Source organism: Aegilops tauschii, chromosome 1 (genome assembly GCF_002575655.3).
Source record: "Aegilops tauschii subsp. strangulata cultivar AL8/78 chromosome 1, Aet v6.0, whole genome shotgun sequence".
Classification (NCBI taxonomy): domain Eukaryota; kingdom Viridiplantae; phylum Streptophyta; class Magnoliopsida; order Poales; family Poaceae; genus Aegilops; species Aegilops tauschii.
The window spans coordinates 457727465-457751449 of record NC_053035.3 but is presented as its reverse complement, the minus strand read 5'-3'; the positions used below and the strand labels follow the sequence as shown (position 1 = coordinate 457751449).

General features: G+C 48.5%; 1 pseudogene; it reads right to left on the bottom strand.

Annotated features, from left to right (window-relative positions):
- Positions 1–2870: 2870 nt before the first annotated feature.
- LOC109732733 (probable serine/threonine-protein kinase PBL7) lies at positions 2871–22895 on the bottom strand (annotated as a pseudogene).
- Between the last annotated feature and the right edge of the window lie 1090 nt (positions 22896–23985).

Sequence of the window (23985 nt, the reverse complement as noted above, 5' to 3'; positions counted from 1 at the left end):
GGAGCCTCCTGGTCGCGCCTACTTAACATGGACCCTGAGAGTTCGGACTTGGAGTCCGGCGGAGTGTCCGGCGCTTGAGCGTCAAGGGGAGTTCGGTTCGTCTTTGGGTTTGCCACTGGCGCCGTCCCGTCCGGATCTCCGGTAGCAAATTCCATAGTTGCAGAGAGTCCTGCGGGCTCTAAACTCCCGTCTTCAGACCTGACAACCCGTTCTGGATCTAAGGCCGGAGCGGCAATTGGGGCCGCGAACCCCTCGAAGATCAAGTCTCCTCGGATGTCGGCGACATAGTTTAGGTTCCCAAAACTGATCTGATGACCAGGGGCGTAGCTGTCGGTCTGCTCGAGGTGGCCAATTGAGTTGGCATGCAGCGCGAGGCCGCCGAATACAAAAATTTGGCCGGGGAGAAAAGTCTCCTTCACGACGACATTGTTGTAGATGATTGATGGAGCCATCGAACCTTCTGCTGACAGCACAGAGGAACTCTCAATGAAAGCACCAATATCGGTGTCAAAACCGGCAGATCTCGGGTAGGGGGTCCCGAACTGTGCGTCTAAGGATCGAAGGTAACAGGAGGAAGGGGACACGATGTTTACCCAGGTTCGGGCCCTCTTGATGGAGGTAATACCCTACTTCTTGCTTGATTGACTTTGATGAGTATAGGGGTTACCAGAGTTGATCTACCTCGAGATCGTAATGGCTAGACCCTAGATGTCTAGCCTGTATGATTATGATTGCCTCTACAGACTAAACCCTCCGGTTTATATAGACACCGGAGGGAGCTAGGGTTGTACATAGTCGGTTTACAGAGAAAGGAATCTTCATATCCGAATGCCAAGCTTGCCTTCCATGCTAAGGTTAGTCCCCTCCAGACACGGGGGGAAGCCTTCTATCTTGTATCTTCACGGCCCATCAGTCCGGCCCACGTCACATAGCCCGGACGCCCGGGGACCCCCTAATCCAGGACTACCTCACCTAATACCAAACAAACATCGCACCAAAGCCTAACATCTAAAGCCGGGTGTCCCATCCAAAGCCACTACCTGGATTGGGTCCCACACCGGCCTGGCACACTCCTAGTGAGCACCGCACGCTGCAAGGGCCGTCACCTCCATCTTCCCTCGGTCCATCCTCAGAGCAGAACTGATGCACCGACCTTGCCAGGCCTCTCTGCCATCAACGCCACCATGACTCCAGACAACTTCCTCCTCCTGCGTGAGTCCATCTCCAATACGTGCCCATCGCCGAACCTCCGTGGCGCCATGCCGCCGGGATCTGCCATCGGCCTTGCGGTAGATATAACACCGCTCCTCCTCTTGTCCCCTCCAGCCAGCACGTCCTCCAAAACGATGCCCCAAGGAGGGACAACGACATCGAAGGTGCCATCATCGTCCGATCCGGTAGACCCAGATCTAGGGTTTTCCCCGGAGCATCACGAGTGGGGCGCCATGACCTACAACAACGATGCCTCAAGAAGGGAACGACATCATAGACGCCGCCATCGTCCGCCATGACTGTAGTCGGCGCGATTTTCACCGGAAATCACGGCCCCTCGATCTTGCAGCTGACTGAAACTGAACGGAGCTTCGCCGTGAATCGGCAGCCGGCAGGGAGCCTCCAGCCGCCCCTCACCGGTCCTCCACACGCCACCGCTTGCCACGTCGGGGCGGTTTTGGACGGGACGCCAGACCCGCCGCTTCCGTCGCCCATCTCCAGGCATAGACTCCACCGAGGGGAAGAGCACCATGCTGGCCATGGATCTGGCCGCCACCGCATAGGCAAGGGACGCCGCCCTACCTGCTGCTCGCGGATCCAACACCGGAGTCGCCCCTGTCGCCTCCGGGTGTCCCGCAGCCCCCGCCGTGTCCGGCCCTTCATGCGCAGGACGAGGCACTGCAGCACCGCCGCCGGACCTGCCCGCGCGCCGCCGCGCCCCGGATGAACGCGTTGCCGCCGCACGAGGATGCCCGCCAGCGCCGAGCCCTCGCGCGAGGAGGAGATGGGGCCCCGCCACCGCCAGCACCTACCGGGCTTTGCCCGGCGGCGCGGACCGGCGGCGGCAAGGGGAGAAGAGGGGCGGGGGACCTGAGGCGCCGGCGGCTAGGGTTGCCCCCTCGTCGCTCGCGGGGGGAGCGACGCGAGAGGGTACAACCGCGTGGTACGATGATATGTCTTGGGTCTCGAAATATCCTATGGAAATTAACTTATCACATTAGGCCATGGAAGCAGCAACAGATAAATAATTGGACATCCCAACTTGCAATGATAAATCACATAAAGAGAACATGATATCTTGTATGTTGCACAAAGAAAATGAAGCCATCTTGAGGGAGCTCCAGAGCCAGCTGAAGTATAAGAATATGACAGTGGCTGTGAAAGCAACTTCAGACTTGAATGTAAGTTATTTTCTTCTCCTTTGTACTTGTAATAACGTGCCTATCAGCCATTACCTTGTCTCCCGCTTATTTTTACATGTCATGAACTTGGAGTCCACAGATCCGTGTCCGTGATACCCATGGAAAGGTATTATCACATTTACTTTTGTAAATTCAATCTTTGTGATCTCTAGGGACTTCCTGATCCTGCTTACGCCGTACGCACCTTAATTTCCACCTCCAGAACCAACACAACTTCTAAATCCATTAATACGGGCCAATTAACATGTGCACGTTTTTACAACAGGAAGGATTGTGATGAACAGTCTAAACTATGCAGGCACTTTTATTCCACAACAAGCGACATCACAAGCTCACAAGTCACAACTACATTAAGTGAGTAATTAAAATAACTTGATGATGATCGTTGTGTCTGGAGATGACGCTGACGTGCGTCGTTTCGCCCTAGGTTAACGTGGCGCCGCGTGGTGTGATGATTCAGGTGGACGATCATCGCAGGCGGCAAGGCGAGACAGCGCTGCGGCGGCGGTGCCAATGGGGGATCTCATGGCCGGCTGTTTGTGGATGCACATGTAAGCAACTTTCAGTGCCTCCTGCAAATCCATGGACGGATACCGGCCCTGCAGTGCTGGATCTGCCATTCGGCGGAACTGGCTCCTGTCCATCAATCGTGTGGCCTGATCCAACAACAAGCTTCACATCATTCATGCCCAAAATTAACAAGAAACAACAAATATGTGAACCACAAGCTTGGCTATAGTTAACTTACCCATATGACAAGGTTCCGATCCTCAGCGATGGCTGGGGCGGGTTCGACGGGCCTCCTCCCGGTGATCAACTCCAGCAGCACGCCGCCAAAGCTGTACACGTTCGACTCCATGGTCGCCTTCCTGGTAAATGTTGTCTCGGGGGCAATAGCAGCGGTTCTGGTGACATTGATACGCAATTGCTCATCATCCTCCGCAACTGGCTGACCAAGCTCTGCCAATCCATACTGGGACAGCTTTGGGTGGTAGCCATGTCCGAGCAAGATGTCCGAGCTACTCATGGGTTTGCGGTATACCACACCTTTGTGGTGCAGATACTCCAAACCCTTGGCCACACCGGCAGCTATATTCATCCTTGTGTTCCAGTCTAGCAGTGCTTTGCCCGGAGACCGATCTGACGAGCACAAGGTCGGTCCGGGGATTAGTTAGTTAAGACAAACTCAAGCGATCGAATCATGAGTATGAGCAAATCTAGGGTTTGGTACCAATAAATACCATGAAGGTGATTTTGGAGAGAACCCAATGACATGTACTCGTGAACCAAGATCCTGTGATCGCCGTCTGCGCAGAAGCCAATGAGGTTGACGACATTCAGATGGCGCAGCGCGCTCAATGTCATGACACGGGCAAGAAACTCCGTGTTGAGTTGCTCTGATGATGATCCAATAGGATCAAGGGCATGCTGCAGCTTTATAGCAACGACCTACAGCGGATATGATGGATCCACTCACACATCAGTTTCCCCCTCACACATCGATCATGACATGCCGGCCGGCACATATGAAACTGAAAGGATTAGCTTTTATCAAAAAAAAAAAAAAGATTAGCTAGCCAGGAAAGGACTGTCACCTGCTTGACACTTTTGAGGTAGCCTTTGTAGAGAATCGCCTTCCGAACGATGCGGAAGTCGTCTCTGAAGTTCCTGGTCGCCGCAGCGAGCTCGTCGAAGGCGAAGGGTTGTGCCGCGGTGGCGGCGACGCTGCTGCGGCTGTGGGGGTCGGCCCGGGGAGGCAGTGGGACTTCCTTCCTTGCCCCCAGGCAGAGGAAGCAGCTGGAACCACCCATTAATCTTCTTACCTCACCTCGTCGCCGGCGGTGAGGAAGCCACCGCAGTGCTTGAAGGAGAAAGTTTGCACCGGCACCGCACTACGTACGGTGGCCTGTGGCCTTAAGTAGCCATCGCTGCTTGCCGAAGACGGAAACCACCAACAACTTGCGAGCGCGTCTCCTGCCGAAAACAGAAACCACCAACGACCAGCAAGTAGCAGTATTTCTCTGACTGTGCTCTCTTGTCTTCTGAATAGTCACCGGGGTTGCATTTTGGCCATTGAATTTTACAGACCATAGTGCTCGAGTTTAGCTTGTACAGTAAGACAGAGTGCATCGTCCGGCAAAAAAGAGAGAGATGTGCGTGCTAAACATGGACACCTGCATAAAGCCGTATATATATGCGTGTCAGTGTACAGTATACACTTTTAATCATCATTTTTTTAAAAAAAAACTTTCGATCTAATCATCAACTGTCATGGTAGTACAAAGAACACCAAAAGTAAAAATCAGATCCAGGCTCGTAGACCGCCTAGCGGCAACTATACGCACTGGAGCGAGCCGAAGGCGAACCACTATCATCATCGGCGCCAGGCAAACCTTGATGTAGTAGACCCGATAGAACCAGCTCACTAGAATAACAACCTCCGCTGATGAAGAGAAAAGTGGATTGGAAGGATTCAATTTGTAGACACACAAACACCGACAAACGAAGACCGGATCCACTGAAGATTTGATCATCATATTTGACAAGATCTATTGGGTGCATAGAACTGACCATAAGTAATGTAGTACATCATTTTTTGTCCAAATGATTTTTCAGAATGCAATATGCACTAACATTAAGAGATTATTACGGTACATCATACTACAAGATTTAAGGGGTAGTATTAAAAGGACTAAAAAATTAAATACCCATTAATTAATGATTGTATATTTCTTAGCTAAAATATAATTTAACTTAAGAGCGAGGATTTGCTCCCCGAGTGTTGTCTTATCCACTTCCATCCATCCGACCAACAATCCGTTCGTTGTACCCCCTCCATTAAGCTAGGCCTCTTTGATTCGAGTTGTCATTGGGTCCCACATCGCATCAGTGTTCCGCACCTGGACTACGGATATGCCCTTCCCATGAGTGGCCCTCTCGTCGCCCCTCCGTGGTAACTCGGGGGCAAAACCCTAGCGCGGGCACACCACTGTTGGTAATCGTAGCATAATTTAAAATTTTCCTACGCTCACCAAGATGCATCTATGGAGTCTACTAGCAACGAGGGGAAAGGAGTGCATCTACATACCCTTGTAGATCGCGAGCGGAAGCGTTCCAATGAACGTGGATGACGGAGTCGTACTCGCCGTGATCCAAATCACCGATGACCGAGTGCCGAACGGACGGCACCTCCGCGTTCAACACACGTACGGTGCAGCGACGTCTCCTCCTTCTTGATCCAGCAAGGGGGAAGGAGAGGTTGATGGAGATCCAGCAGCACGACGGCGTGGTGGTGGATGTAGCGGGTCTCGGCAGGGCTTCGCCGAGCTTCTGCGAGAGAGAGAGAGGTGTTGCAGGGGAGGAGGGAGGCGCCCAAGGCTGTAGGTTGCTGCCCTCCCTCCCCCCTTTATATAGGACCCCTGGGGGGGGCGCCGGCCCTAGAGATGAGATCTCATGGGGGGGGGGGGGGGGGCGGCGGCCACAAGGGGGAAAGGGGTTGCCTTGCCCCCCAAGGCAAGGGGGAACCCCCCCTTAGGGTTCCCAACCCTAGGCGCATGGGGGAGGCCCAAGGGGGGCGCCCCAGCCCACTAAGGGCTGGTTCCCTTCCACTTTCAGCCCACGGGGCCCTCCGGGATAGGTGGCCCCACCCGGTGGACCCCCGGGACCCTTCCGGTGGTCCCGGTACAATACCGGTAACCCCTGAAACTTTCCCGGTGGCCGAAACTTGACTTCCTATATATAATTCTTCACCTCCGGACCATTCCGGAACCTCTCGTGACGTCCGGGATCTCATCCGGGACTCCGAACAACTTTCGGGTTTCCACATACATATATCTCTACAACCCTAGCATCACCGGACCTTAAGTGTGTAGACCCTACGGGTTCGGGAGACATGCAGACATGACCGAGACGCCTCTCCGGTCAATAACCAACAGCGGGATCTGGATACCCATGTTGGCTCCCACATGTTCCACGATGATCTCATCGGATGAACCACGGTGTCGAGGATTCAATCAATCCGTATGCAATTCCCTTTTTCAATCGGTATGTTACTTGCCCGAGATTCGATCGTCGGTATCCCAATACCTTGTTCAATCTCGTTACCGGCAAGTCTGTTTACTCGTACCGCAATGCATGATCCCGTGACTAACGCCTTAGTCACATTGAGCTCATTATGATGATGCATCACCGAGTGGGCCCAGAGATACCTCTCCGTCACACGGAGTGACAAATCCCAGTCTCGATCCGTGCCAACCCAACAGACACTTTCGGAGATACCCGTAGTGCACCTTTATAGTCACCCAGTTACGTTGTGACGTTTGGCACACCCAAAGCACTCTTACGGTATCCGGGAGTTGCACGATCTCATGGTCTAAGGAAAAGATACTTGACATTGGAAAAGCTCTAGCAAACGAAACTACACGATCTTTTATGCTATGCTTAGGACTGGGTCTTGTCCATCACATCATTCTCCTAATGATGTGATCCCGTTATCAATGACATCCAATGTCCATAGTCAGGAAACCATGACTATCTGTTGATCAACGAGCTAGTCAACTAGAGGCTTACTAGGGACACTTTGTGGTCTATGTATTCACACATGTATTACGATTTCCGGACAATACAATTATAGCATGAACAATAGACAATTACCATGAACAAAGAAATATAATAATAACCTTTTATTATTGCCTCTAGGGCATATTTCCAACAGTCTCCCACTTGCACTAGAGTCAATAATCTAGTTACATTGTGATGAATCGAACACCCATTGCGTCCTGGTGTTGATCATGTTTTGCCCTAGGGAGAGGTTTAGTCAACGGATCTGCTACATTCAGGTCCGTGTGTACTTTACAAATATCTATGTCTCCATTTTGAACACTTTCACGAATGGAGTTGAAGCGACGCTTGATATGCCTGGTCTTCCTGTGAAACCTGGGCTCCTTCGCAAGGGCAATAGCTCCAGTGTTGTCACAGAAGAGAGTCATCGGGCCCAACGCATTGGGAATCACCCCTAGGTCGGTAATGAACTCCTTCATCCAGACTGCTTCCTGTGCTGCCTCCGAGGCTGCCATGTACTCCGCTTCACATGTAGATCCCGCCACGACGCTTTGCTTGCAACTGCACCAGCTTACTGCTCCTCCATTCAAAATATACACGTATCCGGTCTGTGACTTGGAGTCATCCAGATCTGTGTCGAAGCTAGCGTCGACGTAACCCTTTACGACGAGCTCTTCGTCACCTCCATAAACGAGAAACATATCCTTAGTCCTCTTCAGGTACTTCAGGATATTCTTGACCGTTGTCCAGTGTTCCATGCCGGGATTACTTTGGTATCTACCTACCAAACTTACGGCAAGGTTTACATCAGGTCTGGTACACAGCATGGCATACGTAATAGACCCTACGGCCGAGGCATAGGGGATGGCACTCATCTTTTCTATATCTTCTGCCGTGGTCGGGCATTGAGCCGTGCTCAATTGCACACCTTGCAATACAGGCAAGAACCCCTTCTTGGACTGATCCATATTGAACTTCTTCAATATCTTGTCAAGGTATGTACTTTGTGAAAGACCAATGAGGCGTCTTGATCTATCTCTATAGATCTTGATGCCTAATATGTAAGCAGCTTCTCCAAGGTCCTTCATTGAAAAACACTTATTCAAATAGGCCTTTATACTTTCCAAGAATTCTATATCATTTCCCATCAATAGTATGTCATCCACATATAATATGAGAAATGCTACAGAGCTCCCACTCACTTTCTTGTAAACACAGGCTTCTCCATAAGTCTGTGTAAACCCAAACGCTTTGATCATCTCATCAAAGCGAATGTTCCAACTCCGAGATGCTTGCACCAGCCCATAGATTGAGCGCTGGAGCTTGCATACTTTGTTAGCATTCTTAGGATCGACAAAACCTTCCGGCTGCATCATATACAACTCTTCCTTAAGGAAGCCGTTAAGGAATGCCGTTTTGACGTCCATCTGCCATATCTCATAATCATAGTATGCGGCAATTGCTAACATGATTCGGATGGACTTTAGCTTCGCTACGGGTGAGAAAGTCTCATCGTAGTCAACCCCTTGAACTTGTCGATAACCCTTAGCGACAAGTCGAGCTTTGTAGATGGTCACATTACCATCTGCGTCCGTCTTCTTCTTAAAGATCCATTTGTTTTCTATGGCTCGCCGCTCATCGGGCAAGTCAGTCAAAGTCCATACTTTGTTTTCATACATGGATTCTATCTCGGATTTCATGGCTTCTAGCCATTTGTCGGAATCCGGGCCCGCCATCGCTTCTTCATAGTTCGAAGGTTCACCGTTGTCTAACAACATGATTTCCATGACAGGGTTGCCGTACCACTCTGGTGCGGAACGTGTCCTTGTGGACCTACGAAGTTCAGTAACTTGATCCGAAGCTTCATGATCATCATCATTAACTTCCTCCCCAGTCGGTGTAGGCACCACAGGAACATTTTCCCGCGCTGCGCTACTTTCCGGTTCGGAAGGGGTGACTATCACCTCATCAAGTTCCACTTTCCTCCCACTCAATTCTTTCGAGAGAAACTCCTTCTCCAGAAAGGACCCGTTCTTGGCAACGAAGATCTTGCCTTCGGATCTGAGGTAGAAGGTGTACCCAATAGTTTCCTTAGGGTATCCTATGAAGACGCATTTTTCCGATTTGGGTTCGAGCTTTTCAGGTTGAAGTTTCTTGACATAAGCATCGCATCCCCAAACTTTTAGAAACGACAGCTTAGGTTTCTTCCCAAACCATAATTCATACGGTGTCGTCTCAACGGATTTCGACGGAGCCCTATTTAAAGTGAATGCGGCAGTCTCTAAAGCATAGCCCCAAAATGAGAGCGGTAAATCGGTAAGAGACATCATAGATCGCACCATATCCAATAGAGTGCGATTACGACGTTCGGACACACCATTTCTCTGAGGTGTTCCAGGCGGCGTGAGTTGTGAGACTATTCCACATTTCCTTAAGTGTGTACCAAATTCGTGACTTAAATATTCTCCACCACGATCTGATCGTAAGAATTTTATTTTCCTGTCACGTTGATTCTCAACTTCACTCTGAAATTCCTTGAACTTTTCAAAGGTTTCAGACTTGTGTTTCATTAGGTAGACATACCCATATCTACTTAAATCATCAGTGAGGGTGAGAACATAACGATATCCTCCGCGAGCCTCAACACTCATTGGACCACACACATCGGTATGTATGATATCCAATAAGTTGGTTGCTCGCTCCATTGTTCCGGAGAACGGAGTCTTGGTCATCTTACCCATGAGGCATGGTTCGCACGTGTCAAATGATTCGTAATCAAGAGACTCCAAAAGTCCATCTGCATGGAGCTTCTTCATGCGCTTGACACCAATGTGACCAAGGCGGCAGTGCCACAAGCATGTGGGACTATCGTTATCAACTTTACATCTTTTGGTATTCACACTATGAACATGTGTAACATCACGTTCGAGATTCATCAAAAATAAACCATTGACCAGCGGGGCATGACCATAAAACATATCTCTCAAATAAATAGAACAACCATTATTCTCGGATTTAAATGAGTAGCCATCTCGAATTAAACGAGATCCAGATGCAATGTTCATGCTCAAAGCTGGCACTAAATAACAATTATTGAGGTTTAAAACTAATCCCGTGGGTAGATGCAGAGGCAGCGTGCCGACGGCGATCACATCGACCTTGGAACCATTCCCGACACGCATCGTCACCTCGTCCTTCGCCAGTCTCCGTTTATTCCGTAGTTCCTGTTTTGAGTTACAAATATGAGCAACCGCACCGGTATCAAATACCCAGGAGCTACTACGAGTACTGGTAAGGTACACATCAATTACATGTATATCACATATACCTTTGGTGTTGCCGGCCTTCTTGTCCGCTAAGTATTTGGGGCAGTTCCGCTTCCAGTGACCACTTCCCTTGCAATAAAAGCACTCAGTTTCAGGCTTGGGTCCATTCTTTGACTTCTTCCCAGTAACTGGCTTACCGGGCGCGGCAACTCCCTTGCCGTCCTTCTTGAAGTTCTTCTTACCCTTGCCCTTCTTGAACTTAGTGGTTTTATTCACCATCAACACTTGATGTTCTTTTCTGATCTCCCCTTCCGCTGATTTCAGCATTGAATATACCTCGAGAATGGTCTTTTCCATCCCCTGCATATTGTAGTTCATCACAAAGCTCTTGTAGCTTGGTGGAAGCGACTGGAGGATTCTGTCAATGACCGGGTCATCCGGGAGATTAACTCCCAGCTGAGACAAGCGGTTGTGCAACCCAGACATTCTGAGTATGTGCTCACTGACAGAACTGTTCTCCTCCATTTTACAGCTGAAGAACTTGTCGGAGACATCATATCTCTCGACCCGGGCATGAGCTTGAAAAACCAGTTTCAGCTCCTCGAACATCTCGTATGCTCCATATTTCTCAAAACGCTTTTGGAGACCCGGTTCTAAGCTGTAAAGCATGCCGCACTGAACGAGGGAGTAATCATCAGCACGTGATTGCCAAGCGTTCATAACGTCTTGGTTCTCTGGGATTGGTGCTTCACCTAGCGGTGCTTCTAAGACATAATCTTTCTTGGCTACTATGAGGATGAGCCTCAGGTTCCGGACCCAGTCCGTATAGTTGCTGCCATAATCTTTCAGCTTGGTTTTCTCTAGGAACGCGTTGAAATTGAGGACAACGTTGGCCATTTGATCTACAATACATAGTGTAAAGATTTTAGACTAAGTTCATGATAATTGAGTTCATCTAATCAAATTTTTAATGAACTCCCACTCAGATAGACATCCCTCCAGTCATCTAAGTGAAACATGATCCGAATTCAACTAGGCCGTGTCCGATCATCACGTGAGACGGACTAGTCAAGATCGGTGAACATATCCATGTTGATCGTATCTTCTATACGACTCATGCTCGACCTTTCGGTCCTCCGTGTTCCGAGGCCATGTCTGTACATGCTAGGCTCGTCAAGTCAACCTAAGTGTATTGCGTGTGTTCCGAGGCCATGTCTGTACATGCTAGGCTCGTCAACACCCGTTGTATTCGAACGTTAGAATCTATCACACCCGATCATCACGTGGTGCTTCGAAACAACGAACCTTCGCAACGGTGCACAGTTAGGGTGAACACTTTCTTGAAATTATTATAAGGGATCATCTTACTTACTACCGTCGTTCTAAGCAAATAAGATGCAAAAACATGATAAACATCACATGCAATCAAATAGTGACATGATATGGTCAATATCATTATGCTCCTTTGATCTCCATCTTCGGGGCACCATGATCATCTTCGTCACCGGCATGACACCATGATCTCCATCATCATGATCTCCATCATTGTGTCTTCATGAAGTCGTCACGCCAACGATTACTTCTACTTCTATGGCTAACCGTTTAGCAACAAAGTAAAGTAATTTACATGGCGTTATTCAATGACACGCAGGTCATGCAAAATAATAAAGACAACTCCTATGGCTCCTGCCGGTTGTCATACTCATCGACATGCAAGTCGTGATTCCTATTACAAGAATATGATCAATCTCATACATCACATATATCATTCATCACATCTTCTGGCCATATCACATCACATAGCACTTGCTGCAAAAACAAGTTAGACGTCCTCTAATTGTTGTTGCAAGTTTTTACGTGGTTTGTAGGTTTCTAGCAAGAACGTTTTCTTACCTACGTATGACCACAACGTGATTTGCCAATTTCTATTTACCCTTCATAAGGACCCTTTTCATCGAATCCGTTCCGACTAAAGTAGGAGAGACAGACACCCGCTAGCCACCTTATGCAACTAGTGCATGTCAGTCGGTGGAACCAGTCTCACGTAAGCGTACGTGTAAGGTCGGTCCGGGCCGCTTCATCCTACAATGCCGCCGAAACAAGAAACGACTAGTAGCGGCAAGAAGAATTGGCAAACTCAACGCCCACAACTGCTTTGTGTTCCACTCGTGCATAGTAACTACGCATAGGCCTGGCTCATGATGCCACTGTTGGTAATCGTAGCATAATTTAAAATTTTCCTACGCTCACCAAGATGCATCTATGGAGTCTACTAGCAACGAGGGGAAAGGAGTGCATCTACATACCCTTGTAGATCGCGAGCGGAAGCGTTCCAATGAACGTGGATGACGGAGTCGTACTCGCCGTGATCCAAATCACCGATGACCGAGTGCCGAACGGACGGCACCTCCGCGTTCAACACACGTACGGTGCAGCGACGTCTCCTCCTTCTTGATCCAGCAAGGGGGAAGGAGAGGTTGATGGAGATCCAGCAGCACGACGGCGTGGTGGTGGATGTAGCGGGTCTCGGCAGGGCTTCGCCGAGCTTCTGCGAGAGAGAGAGAGGTGTTGCAGGGGAGGAGGGAGGCGCCCAAGGCTGTAGGTTGCTGCCCTCCCTCCCCCCTTTATATAGGCCCCCTGGGGGGGGCGCCGGCCCTATAGATGAGATCTCATGGGGGGGGGGGGGGGCGGCGGCCACAAGGGGGAAAGGGGTTGCCTTGCCCCCCAAGGCAAGGGGGAACTCCCCCCCTTAGGGTTCCCAACCCTAGGCGCATGGGGGAGGCCCAAGGGGGGCGCCCCAGCCCACTAAGGGCTGGTTCCCTTCCACTTTCAGCCCACGGGGCCCTCCGGGATAGGTGGCCCCACCCGGTGGACCCCCGGGACCCTTCCAGTGGTCCCGGTACAATACCGGTAACCCCTGAAACTTTCCCGGTGGCCGAAACTTGACTTCCTATATATAATTCTTCACCTCCGGACCATTCCGGAACCTCTCGTGACGTCCGGGATCTCATCCGGGACTCCGAACAACTTTCGGTTTCCGCATACATATATCTCTACAACCCTAGCGTCACCGGACCTTAAGTGTGTAGACCCTACGGGTTCGGGAGACATGCAGACATGACCGAGACGCCTCTCCGGTCAATAACCAACAGCGGGATCTGGATACCCATGTTGGCTCCCACATGTTCCACGATGATCTCATCGGATGAACCACGGTGTCGAGGATTCAATCAATCCGTATGCAATTCCCTTTGTCAATCGGTATGTTACTTGCCCGAGATTCGATCGTCGGTATCCCAATACCTTGTTCAATCTCGTTACCGGCAAGTCTGTTTACTCGTACCGCAATGCATGATCCCGTGACTAACGCCTTAGTCACATTGAGCTCATTATGATGATGCATCACCGAGTGGGCCCAGAGATACCTCTCCGTCACACGGAGTGACAAATCCCAGTCTCGATCCGTGCCAACCCAACAGACACTTTCGGAGATACCCGTAGTGCACCTTTATAGTCACCCAGTTACGTTGTGACGTTTGGCACACCCAAAGCACTCTTACGGTATCCGGGAGTTGCACGATCTCATGGTCTAAGGAAAAGATACTTGACATTGGAAAAGCTCTAGCAAACGAAACTACACGATCTTTTATGCTATGCTTAGGATTGGGTCTTGTCCATCACATCATTCTCCTAATGATGTGATCCCGTTATCAATGACATCCAATGTCCATAGTCAGGAAACCATGACTATCCGTTGATCAACGAGCTAGTCAACTAGAGGCTTACTAGGGACACTTTGTGGTCTATGTATTCACACATGTATTACGATTTCCGGACAATACAATTATAGCATGAACAATAGACAATTACCATGAACAAAGAAATATAATAATAACCTTTATTATTGCCTCTAGGGCATATTTCCAACAACCACCTCCCCCTCCTTTCCCATCAGCTCGCGGGCTGCCCGAGGGGGTCGTCTGGCGGGCCGTGCAGCCATCGAGGAAGGTGGCGGCGAGGCTCTTCTGCGCCCATATTCCACGTGTGGGGCTCCTGGATCCGAGGTCGCGGCTTCAGCGGCGAGGGCGATGCCTTCCTACAACAGGTGGGATGCTAAGGGACGTCCCCTTGGTCGCGCGAGTGGCGAGGCGGCGTGGATGTGGGTCATGGCGCGAGAGCCATCTCCGTCGGCTCCTGGCGCAATATCTGAGGATGGTGGCTTCTCTGCATGCAGCTGGGCCAGCCCCACCTTCCCGGGATTCCAGAGGGCTCTGGTTCGCCGTCTCTGGTGGTTGGATGACGTGCTTGGGGCTGGGGACGTTGACCGGGGGAAACCCTTGGCCAGCGGTGATGGCCACAATGTCGACGCTGTTATGGGTGCCATCCTCCTACTTGTAGGTGTCATCTAGGTCCGCCCCTTGCTTTCCCTTCCATGCGTGTCCCTAGTGTAAACAAAAAATCCCTTAGATTTGGGCAGCAGCTGGTGCCGTCACCTTCTTGAAGGTCTCACCTTTGGACAGTGGGTGGGAGGGGGGGGCAAGGCTCTCGCGCATGTGTTTGGCCGTTGATGGCGAACAATGTGCTCTTCAATAGTGCAACAGCCCAGTGGCAAGTCAGGTTCTGCCGGAGCTCCGGCTGTGTCCTGTGGCGTGGTGCACTTGTTTTCACTCTGTCTTTGGTGATTCGTCCGACATCTTGGGTCATGCGCCATGGCTTGTTTCAAAGGCGAGTGCCACGATTTCTAAGGTTGCTTCGCAAGGTAGTGCGCTCGTGCCTGTCATCCTTCCTTGTGCCACCGGTTGGTCCATGTCTATGCATGCTCTGGGGGAGCATCTCTGCCACGCCAATGGTGCGACGCCCTATGAACCAAGGGGAGAGGGCATGCAAACCTTCTTTGGAGGCGGGAAACAGATGGTGTAAATGGTATGTGGTCTCGGGGATTTGATGACACATGGGCTTCCTTCGGCGTTGAGCCACCTCCCTGACTTCGTCTCCTCTTCGGCACGTTCGCAACGTTGGCTGAAGGCATTGTTGTTCAAGCTTCTGAGTTTGTGATGTACGGTGTCTGTTAGGCGGCTCTTAGTTTCTTGTATCTTTCGCGGTTTTGTGTTGTTGTGTGGGTTTCTGGGGCTGTAAGGGTGTCATTGAGTTAAGGCCATGCCCCGGCCTTGTTTCTAGAAGAAGGCCTCTTTGATTCACAAGAAATAAAAAATGCGGGAATAGGAAATAAGTAGGAACATAGTAGCATGCCACCTTGAATACAACATGATTGTAAGGGTGTTTGATTATGCATATGAAAAATTTAGGATTATTTCAAAGAGGTTTAAGTGAATGAAAAAAATCTATGAAATCTAGTACTTGCAATCATATGAATCAAACAACCAGCTTAGTAAAAGTTCCTAAGGATTGGAATCCTTCAAAATTCTTTTGAGAATCCTTTAAATTAAAGAAGTCCAAAAGTAACTTTGGCGACAAGTTGCATATCAAGAATTAAAGAGAGGTTGCTTAGCCTTCATGCATTGACCGGCCGTGTTTTTCTTTTTCTTTTGACATCCCTGCATGTCCTATGCCCATCGGTCCATTCTATTTGGCAGTACACACGAGTCTTCTCTGCCCCATGGTCTCCGGTCACTTCACTAAAGCTCCAAGCAAAGAACGAGAAGCAACATTGATCGCCTCACTCGGTTTTTCTCTTTCAAACATGCATGCGTGCACGCATGTCCTCCCAAATTCTTGCGGGCTCATGGCATCTGTACTATGTTTATATTGCTCGCTGCGTTCTACATATAGTGCGCATAGACTTTGATCAAGTTAATAAAGACTATGACTTAGTTTATAAAGACTATATTATGAAAAAGAAAGAGTACTAATACTCCTGGGGTCCTTTTTTACTTGGATATAAGAATCATTTAAAGTCAAACTTTATAAAGTTTGACCATACTTATATTGAAAATATCAGCATGTAGTACAATACTTGCTCACATCCATATTAATTGTTGCTGCTTTAGTACAACTTCGTACTCAAAATGGATCGAAGGGAGTACTAAAGTTATACGGCATGGAAATTAAATTCAGGACACACCTAATGATAATTATGTTGTATTATGAATGTTGATATCATTTCTATAAAGTTGGTCAAACTTTATGAAATTTAACTTCAAATAAATCTTATATGAGGAGTAAAAAGAAACGGTGTGAGTACTTCTTATTTGAGGGAAAAGTTCCAATGTATTCATCAAATATCATGACAACACAAAGAAAATCAGAAGTGATATAAATAAATTACATCCATGCCCGTAGACCGCCTAGCGACAACTATAAGCATGGGATGGAGCCGAAGGCACGTCCTCGCCATGGACCCTCCCGCCTCGTAGTCAGAAAAACCTTGTTGTAGCAGACAGTCGAGAAATCGCCGCTCTAAGGATAAAAATGGCCAGCACACTAGAACAACAGCCGCCGCTGATGAAGAGAAGCGTAGATCGGAAGTATCCAACCCGCAGACACACGAAGATCGGATCCAAGCAGATCCACCAAAGATAAACACCGACCGAATCCCGTGAGATCCGCCGGAAACACACCTCCACACAGATCTCACCATGCTAGACGCACCACCTGGACGAGGGCTAGGTAGGAAAAGCTTATTCCGTCTTTAGGGAGGCGCCCCTCCCACCTTCTTGAATAAGACACAAATCCTAAACAAACAAAAGAAACACATAAAAATGGAGCTGGAGCCCTCCCACCGGCAAGGGCCGGGATCGACCGTACCTCCATGACCCTAAGGCCATTGCAAACAAGACGAATCAGCATCGGTGCCAGCAAGAGGCGGAGAAACCCTGGCCGCTTGGGAGTCGCCGTGGGGAGGAGAAAAAGGGATAATTAGATTTATGCCCCTAGTTGTGTCCCACTCGTCTATTTTACCCCTAATTCCCAAAAGTCACTGCTTCTGCCCAAGTCACTTTGCTCATATTATGCTTTTGCCCTTTGACCGTTTGACCATCAGTTTGAAAACTTCATAACTAATTCATACTAAATCAGAAAAATGCAAATAAGATACCAAAATGTTTAGAAAAACATCACCTATATGTCAGTGTCATTTGCATTCATGAAAAAAATGTTGGAAAGTGCACATCCGAGTTTTAGCTCTTTTGATACCACCATGAATAGTGAACTCTAAAAAAATTCAAAAAAATTCAAAAAAAATATGGTGGCGAAGAACAACAAATGTTATAAGTGCTTGCCAAGTTTAATCAGGGAATAACATTCGTGGGTGCCGGGGCAAAAAAAACAATCAGCACTCCAAAATAGATTATTTTTTGCCACGACTTCCACGAATGTCGTTCCCTAATGAAACTTGGCAAGCACTTAGAACATTTGTTGTTCTTCACCACCATATTTTTTTTGAATTTTTTTAGAGTTCACTATTCATGGTGGTATCAAAAGAGCTAAAACTCGGATGTGCACTTTCCAACACTTTTTTCATGAATGCAAATGACACTGGCATATAGGTGATGTTTTTCTGAACATTTTGGTATCTTATTTGCATTTTTCTGATTCAGTATGAATTAGTTATGAAGTTTTCAAACTGACGGTCAAACGGTCAAAGGGCAAAAGCATAAGAGGAGCAAAGTGACTTGGACAGAACCGGTGACTTTTGGAAATTAGGGGTAAAACAGACGAGTGGGACACAACCAGGGGCATAAATCTAATTATCCGGAGAAAAATGGTTAGAGTAATCGTACTAAGTTTTACCTCGAATAACAGATCCCACCACCACTCCTTTACCTTTGTTGCATTTGTACTAGCTGCCTTTTTCATCCCCCCCTTCTCCCTTTCTCTGCATTTGTACTAGAAGAAGAATCGACAAATTCACTAAAGAATAAATCGGAGATCAAATTAACATTTTGGAAGATATGCATGGCAAGATTAGCGGTTAATGTCGGATATTAGTATCACTAATGTATAACTAGCACACGGGCCCTCGCAATGCCAAGGCACTATTTACATTATGCAGTGCCTTGTGTCTCATGCCTGCAACGGGTCCTGCTGCGACGAAGTCGTGTGGTGCATGACCCTCCCCCTATGTTATTATGTACACGTCAACTGCCGAATATGACTCACACAAATCATCTCCTCCTTGTTGTGCACCGTATAGCACATGTGGGTGCTCGAATCATGAAGCCGACAGAGCCAGGAGCAGGTGTCATAGGGTTCAACATAATTGTTTTGACCCTTAATTACGATTACGAGTTTGACATGAAATGATCCATTTCCAAAAGTAGTCTATCGCCGGTGTACAACTTACATACCAAGAATAAGTAAATAGTGTTAGCTTTAGCAACAACTTTGCTTTTTTGAGAAAGAATAAGAGTGGTTGTTTAAACTTTATCCATTGACTGGCGAGGCCACTCGTCATTAATGTCCCTATAGTACGATAATTTGCAAACCAACAAAAAATCAAAATGGATTGCTTAGTCTTCATGCATTGACGTGGTGAGAAAAATCTATAGAGCGTACTACGCCTTTCATTGAGATTTTTTTCTTAGAAAGAGAGCATATGCATGCATCGACTGACCAAGAAGACTTATCGGTCATTGATTTGATGGACGGAAAAAATATATGGAGCTTTCCTTGGGTAATACCAACTTTAATGCCATCTACTCCTTGTGAAGAGAGCATAGACATGAAGAAATCTCTCACAACATGTTGACGTCATCTCATTAATCACTAAATTCATACCCTGGTACCCCCTCGTACACAACCTAGGCTCCCTCGTACCCCCTCGCGCCGCCTCCCTGGGCGACGCCAGGGGGCCAAAAAAACCAGCGCCGCCAGCCTCTCTCGGCCATCCTCCTGCCGCCGCTGCCGCCGGCGAGGTCCGCGGTGGCGGCGGGCCCGGAGCCAAGGTGCTAGGGCGGGCGGATCTGCAGCGGGATCCCCTTGAGGCGACAGGGGTGTCTCTTGTGGTGCGCCCGTGGGCAGCAGGCAGGGCGGCGCCCCTAGCCTGTGCGGCGGTGGGCAGCGGTCCAGGACGGCGATGGGCTTCCCTTCGTGCGTGGATGGTGGCAGCACTCCATGGATGAACGTGGATGGCTCTACCTGAAGATGGGCCGCGGCGGCCGCAGATCTGGCGTCCCGTCCAGATCCACCGCGGCGTGGTCTTGGCCAGCCGGCGGTGCGTGGAGGGACTGGTGAGGGTATGGAGGATCTCTACCGGAGTACCAGTTGCGGCATACATCTTCATGGCGAGACTCCGCGCGGTTCTAGCCAGCCACGAGATCAGGACGACACGGCTTCCGGTGAAAATCACGCCTGACTGCGATCTTGGCGGACGATGGCGGCGTCTCTGACGTCATTTCCTTCTTGAGGCATCGTCGTTGCAGGTCAGGTCAACCTGATCGGGAGGTTCCGGGGGAAACCCTAGATCTGGGTCTACCGGATCGGACGATGACGACGTTTCGGTGTCGTTCTCCCTCCTGGGGGCATCGTTTTGGACCAAGTGCTGGCTGGAGGGGACAAGAGGAGGAGCGGTGCTTCATCTTGTCCATTGATGACGGCGTGTTAGACTCTGTATATACTGGGCCTACATGTATTATAGTTGTAATTGTATTTGTACACGATGATGTACCCCCTATATAATACAAAGGCCACCCCACGTTGGAGGTGTGCCACAAACCCTAAACCCTTTGTTTTACACGGCGGATCTTGGCGACATGGCGCAGTGGAGACTCGGCGCCTGATGAGCGGAGATGGACTCGCGCAGGAGGGTGACGCTGCCTGGCGTCGTGGTGGCGTCGGCGGCAGCTAGACCGGGCAAGGTTGATGCAACAATACAGCTCTGAAGATGGATTGGCGGCAGGTGGTTGCGGCGGCCTCATACCCGGCAGGCGTCCTGGTTGAGGAGCACGCCGGACTAGTGGGTGCCCATACCCGGCAGGCGTTCTGGTTGGGACCTCAAGTCTTAGATGTTAGGTTTGGCTGCGAGGTCTGTTTGGTATTAGGCCTAAACTTTTAGCGCCCCTTCATCAACGGGATAGAAATAGCGACAGATGTTGCTTAGTCGGTGGCTTTAATCTTACTGTTGTATGACTTTGTAAGGTCTTGTGTCAATAATTAATAAAATGGCCGTATGCGTCGTCCAGATGCAGAAGCCGGGGTCGTCCTCCTTTTCTAAAAAATGCTTTATTTTAAAATAATTAAATTGATTAGTGATCCATTTTCATTGCTGACCAAGGCGGCCCACAAGTCCGCCCCAGCCACAGGTGGTGTGAAGAAGCCCCAGCGATTCTGCCCCGGCACCGTCGCGCTCCGGGAGATCCGAAGAGCACGGAGCTGCTCATCCACAAGCTCCCCTTCCAACGCCTTGTCCGGGAGATCGCCCAGGACTTCAAGACCGACCTCTGCTTCCAGTCCTCCGCCATCTCTGCCCCGCAGGAGGCCGCCCAGGCCTGCCTGATGGGGCTCTTGGAGGACACCAACTCTGCTGCCGGTCCTTGTGTTCCTCTTTTTCTGATTGCGCGTGAGACGCCACAGCCTCCATTAGAGCGCGGTTAACCAGCAAAACGAACCCTTAAAAAGACTATTTGATAAGTTTCAAAAAAAGACTATTTGAACTTATCACGTCGTCGCCGGCGGGGAGGGAATCAACTGAGAAAAGTTTGAAAGTAATTGGTGACTGAGGACTCTCTGGTCTCAGCTGATGCAGGACACCTCACTACGGGTGGCTTGTGGCCAGCGTGCCGAAAACGGAAACCAGCAACAGCCTGCAAGCGCGACCTGTTCACTTTGCCGAAAACTGAAACCACCAACGACCGGCATTCACTCAGCTGACCTTTTTGAGTGACGCCCGATACAAAGGCGCCACACTACACTGTGCAACGCCTGACTGACAGGTGCTATACGCCTGGCCAGCGTCGCATCCCGAACTGCCAAAAAATTACTAAGTCAGTGTGCAACGACTGAGAGCTAGGCGCCACACTATACAGTGTAGCGCCTAGCTCCTAGGCGTTGCACTACAAAATGAAGCGCTACACTGTATAGTGTGGCGCCTAGCTCTTAGCCGCTGCACATTGACTTAGTAATTTTTCGAATCACCTGGGTACGACGCTGGCTAGGCGTGCAGCGCCTGTCAGTCAGGCGCTGCACAGTGTAGTGTGGCGCCTTCGTGTTAGGCGCCACTCAAAAAGGTCAGCCGAGTAAAAAAAATTTAGGTGCAGTTCATTTTGTGAAATGATTTCATCCACAAGTCAAAATTATCAAATTTGCCCCAACGACCAGCAAGCGCGTTTCCTCGGTCTCTTCTGAATTGAATAGTCATCGTGATTGCAGCTTGACCATCGACTTCTACAAAAGCATCCAAGTTATATGCTCCCTCCGTTTCTGAATACAAGTCTTTTTAAAGATTTGAATATGGACTACATACGGATAAATATAGACGTATTTTAAAATATAGATACACTCATTTTGATTCGTATGTAGTCTATATTAGAATCACTAAGAAGACTTACATTTAGAAATGGAGGGAGTATTTTACAGACTGGTGCTTGAGTTTAGCTAGTACTGCTACAGAGTGCATCCAGCAAAAAGATATAGGTGTTTGAAGTTTGAACTGATGATCTTTGCGTGTTAAAAAATAACTGATGATCTTTGTACATAACTGTCCAATTTTGGTGGCGGCGGCGGCCCTCAACAACCGCAACAAGAAGATCAAGCATCGTAGTATTTGTACGTACAACGGTGGTGGCCCTAAAATTAAGTACCAATTAATTAATGATTGTAATTTTCGTAGCTAAAATAGAACTTAGTTGGAGCAAGGATCTAGTCTCCGAGTGTTGTCGTACCCAGTTCCATCCATCCGACCAACAATCATCATTGTACTCCTCCCATTTTAAGGCTTATTTGATTCACAGGAATTCCAGAAAGCGGGAATAAAAAAATATAGGAATAGAGTAGGATAGCATGATTTTAAGGGTATTCAATTGTATACATGAAAAATTTAGGATTCTTTTAAAAAGGTTCAAGTGGCTGAAAAGTTTTCTACGAAATCTAGTTCAAATGAACCAAAGGAAAAATTCCTATTATTTGCAATCCTATGAATCAAACAACGTACATAGAAAAAGTTGCTAAGGATATGAATCGTCCAAAATTCCTTTGAGAATCCTTTAAATCAAAGAAGCCGAAGAGTGTAACTTTAGAAACAAGTTACATACCAAGGAGAAGTAAAGAGAAGTTATTACTTAGCCTTCATGCATCGGCAGATGAGGCCACTCGTCATTAATGCCCATGTCGTATAGTATGGGAAACACTTCCTATCTATCTATAGACTGATAGGAGGCAAACATCAGACCATTAGACTGCCCTTGATTCGGTTGGGATCAGATTGTCACAAATTATGCCCATATATGTCCATTAAAAAGATAAAAAAAACACCCCTTCGTCCATAAGGAAACCACCCACAAACCCCGCATGTAACATCTCCCTAATCACTCTCCCCGTATCCCTCCTGATTCCAATCGCACACACCGCCCGAAGCTCTTCCACCTCGCACGCACCACCCAGATCCCCTCTCCCATGGCCTCGCACGCACCTGCCTCCTCCTCTCCTCGAGCAGCAGGGTCACTTCCGTCCCTTCCACCGCGCCGGAGCGCCACCCCTCCATACGCGGCGTAGTGCCCATCTCCAACCGGGTGTCCGCTGGTGTTATTGCCTAATCATGCGTCCCGGAGGATCAGTAGATGGCCGGTGGATCAGAAACCATGATAATAAGCAAGCGTCCTTTTTGGCTGATTTTTTATGTGTTCATTGTGTCGATGCAAATACTATTTTGAGATTGTATGGGTATATGCTTTCAAATTTCCATGCTTCGTCTATATCATATTTGTGCTTCTTCCTACCATACAATTCGCTTCATACATAACATAGTTTTACTTCACACAATGTAGTTTGCTTCGTATGTTTCATGCATGCGCTTCTATACTGTATTCAACTTGCTTCCTTTGCATGCTTCATAATGTTTTTTGTCTGTGTTTGAAATCAAGTCAAACAACTCATTTTCTTTTAATTTTTTGCAGGGTCGACAACAACAGAAGAGCATGCCTTGTCGACAAGTGAGAATAACATGATGGTTGATACAAGGCAAGGTGCACAACGCGAGATCTGTATGGAAGCAAACTAGCTAGCCTGGTACACCCTCAGTGCTCACACGTCAAAATCGTCACCCCCTCAATGGCGTCGATCCTCGACTACATTGACATCCCCATATTTGTGGGAGAAATGGAGGTCTTCAAGGCTAGGTCGGACACTATGGATGGAATATAGCGGGGTACTATGGATTATGAAGCACGATTTGTATATGGAAGCACATGTTTTGTATATGGAAGCATTAGTTTCACTCAATGGAAACAAATTGTGAACATTTGTATTTTTTTCGATACACGTCCTAATGTGCTTGAAACATGTGTACATATGATAATGGTTATTTCTTTATTGTGAAGGTCTAATTTTCTTGGAAGCAATTATCTACTCGTTGGAAACAAGATTTTGATGTTTCGAAGCAAATTTTCCATTGAGTAAGAAACAATTTTTTTAAAACTGTAGCACGTTGACCGTGGATGCAAACTCATCGGTAGGCGGAAGCGCGTTGAATTCACCATGAAATAAATCTATTGCTCCAAAGAAAACAAAGTCTCACATCGGCGAAAAATTTCTACATGTCCCGATGACCTAGAAACCTCACTTTCGAAGCAATT